Genomic DNA, 3,442 nt, shown 5'->3' on the forward strand with positions numbered 1-3,442 from the left:
CTCCGGTCGTCACCCCCCCAGCCGGATACGCCATCTCCGACCAGTACAGAAGATCTCGTCCGAGATCGACCTACAGTTTCAGGTAACCCTCGGAACATTGGCGCCGTTGCTAGGGAACCTGGAAGTCATCCCATCATCATTGCGGACAACCTTGACAACGACCATGATTCTGACCTAGAAAACAGGATGCCGCACAAGAATGCAGACACTACACCCAAAGATACTCCTCAACTTAATAAAGATAAGAATTCACCAAACACGGGAGTCTTGGAGACACTTCAGGATCGCTTAAAACAACTCAAAAAAGAGGTCGAGTATCAACGAGAAGCCGAAAGAGACCTACGAAGGGAAGCTAGGCGACGCCGCGAGTTAGAGGACAAGCTCCTAAAACTTGAAGCAGATCTCAAGACCAAAACTATTCGATCCGGTCACGAAGATAGCTCCCGCAAGGATCAAGACCCATTCACCAAAGAGATCATGAGAACCAAAATCCCAAAGGACTTCAAACTTCCCGACATGACTTTATACGATGGTATAGCAGATCCTAGCCATCATCTCAGTAATTTCAGAAGTAGAATATACCTCACCGACGCCTCGGATGCAGTCCGTTGCAAAGCCTTCCTGACTACTTTAACAAAGACAGCAATTAAATGGTTCGACAATCTACCCCCTAGGTCCATCTCAAGCTTTGACAACTTATCCAAGAAGTTTCTGGCCAGATTCTCCATCCAAAAAGACAAAACTAAGCACGCCCCAAGTCTATTAGGAATCAAGCAAGGAGATCGGGAAAGTCTCTGCAGCTACATGGAAAGATTCAACAAAGCGTGTCTAGACATACAAAGTCTACCAACAGAGGCTGCCATTATGGGTTTCATCAATGGCTTACGAGAGGGACCTTTTAGCCACTCTATATCAAAAAAACATCCCACATCTCTGAATGAAGTACAAGAGTGAGCAGAGAAGTACATCAACATGGAGGAAAACTCTCAATTAGGAGAGACCTCAAAGTTCGGATTCTCCCACTCCTCCCGAGATAAGGATAAAGAGTCCAAGAAAAAGGAAGATCAGCATGGAGAAAAGATCAAGAAATATCACAATTACACTCCTCTTCGGGTATCTCTTGTAGATGTCTATCGAGAAGTATGCCATACTGAAAAGATACCCCCAGCTCGCCCACTCAAAAGTAAAAAAGGAGGAGGAAATCGGACTGAATATTGTGAATATCATCGAATCTATGGACATTCCACCAATGAATGTTTTGACTTGAAAAATGTCATAGAAAAACTGGTGAGAGAAGGAAAGCTAGATCGGTACTTAGCTAGCAGAGCAGACGAACCAAGAAAAAGAAGAAGGGATGAAGATGTCGGACGAGTTGGACGACCACCTCACACACTGGACAGACATGTCCACATGATACATGGAGGATTTGCAGGAGGAGGAATCTCCAAATCATCCCGCAAAAGACATCTTAAAGAAGTATATCATGTTGAGGGAGGAGAGAAAGCACCCAACATCCCCACTATCACTTTTACTAAAGAGGACGCAACTGGAATCATCTCGGGACATGACGACCCCATAGTCATCACCATCATATTAGCCAACGCAAATCTCCATCACACACTGATAGACCAGGGAAGCTCGGCCGACATCTTGTTCAAAACTGCCTTTGACAAACTCGGCCTGGGAGAAAAAGAACTCAGAGCATATCCGAACAGCCTGTTCGGGCTGGGAGACGCTCCAATCCAACCACTTGAGTACATCTCGCTAACACACGACCTTTGGAAAAGGAAACCGGTCAAGAACACTCAACATAGACTACATTGTGGTCGACGTGAGTTCAGCCTACAATGCCCTCATAGGTCGGACAACGCTAAATCAGCTCGGCGCAGTAGTCTCGACGCCACACCTGTGCATGAAGTTCCCAACCACAGAGGGAATAGCTACGATAAAAGCAGATCAGAAGATGGCACGCCGCTGTTACAACGAAAGTCTAAACCTTTGAGGCAGAGGATGAGAATTCCACACCATCGAACTCGGGGGAGTTCAAGGACGGGAAGAAATTCGTCCACAACCCGAAGGCGAAATAGAAAAAGTTCAGATTGGAGATGTCCCAGACAAAACAACCTATATTGGCACAATCCTAAAAGAAGACATAAAAGAATTGCTCGTGCAGTTTTTACGAGACAATGTCGACCTCTTTGCAAGGAAGGCTACAGCTGCTCAGAATATTTCAGCTAGAGGGGCTGGGGAAGGGTCTTCTCATGTTCTTCCCAAACAGCCAATGCCGAGCTCTCCTATTGAGCCCTTCAATCTGGAAGGCCGCAGACATGCCGGGCATAGACCCTAAGTTAATGTGCCACAAACTGGCAGTTTACCCAGGATCTGGGCCTGTACAGCAGAGACGTAGAAAGCACGGACCAGAACGTTCCCGAGTTGTGGAAGAGCAGGTACAAGCTCTACTAGAAGCGGGATTCATAAGAGAAGTTAAGTACCCACTATGGCTAGCTAACGTTGTCTTGGTAAAAAAATCAAATGGGAAGTGGCGGATGTGCACCAACTACACTGATCTCAACAAAGCCTGCCCAAAAGATCCTTATCCACTTCCAAGTATCGACGCTCTGGTGGATGCCTCCTCCGGATACAAATATCTCTCATTTATGGACGCCTATTCGGGATACAATCAAATCCCGATGTACCCACCTGATCAAGAAAAACCTCATTCTTAACCCCAAAAGCAAACTATTGCTACATCGTCATGCCTTTTGGACTCAAAAATGCAGGAGCCACTTATCAAAGGTTAATGAATAAGGTCTTTGCAGACCATATTGGGAAAATCATGGAAGTCTACGTGGACGACATGTTAATAAAGACACAAAGTGAAGAGTCGTTACTGTCCGACCTCACCCAAGTATTCGACACTATAAGAAGGCATGGCATGTGACTTAACCCTGCAAAATGCACCTTCGCAGTAGAAGCAGGCAAATTCTTGGGCTTTATGCTCACACAAAGAGGAATCGAGGCAAATCCAGATAAATGCCAGGCCATACTCGACATGAAAATTCCGACTAGTGTCAAAGAGGTACAACAACTCAATGAAAGATTGGCAGCATTGTCCAGATTTCTAGCTGGATCGACAATAAGATCTCTACCCTTCTACGCTACTCTAAGGAAGGGAAAGAAGTTCGAATGGACAGCAGAGTGCAAGCAGGCCTTCCAGGATTTCAAAAAGTTCCTGGGACGACCACCTATCCTAACCCGGCCATGGGAAGGAGAACCACTCGTATTATACCTCGCGGTGGGAAATCACGCAATAGCTTCAGCACTGGTCCAAGAAGATGACAGTGGACAACAACCTATATACTTCATCAGCAAAGCATTACAAGGGTCCAAATTGAACTATCAAAAGATAGAAAAATTTGCTTATGCTCTCATACTAACATCT

The sequence above is a fragment of the Arachis ipaensis genome, chromosome B6 (assembly GCF_059453495.1).
Source record: "Arachis ipaensis isolate K30076 ecotype BB chromosome B6, ASM5945349v1, whole genome shotgun sequence".
Classification (NCBI taxonomy): Eukaryota; Viridiplantae; Streptophyta; class Magnoliopsida; order Fabales; family Fabaceae; genus Arachis; species Arachis ipaensis.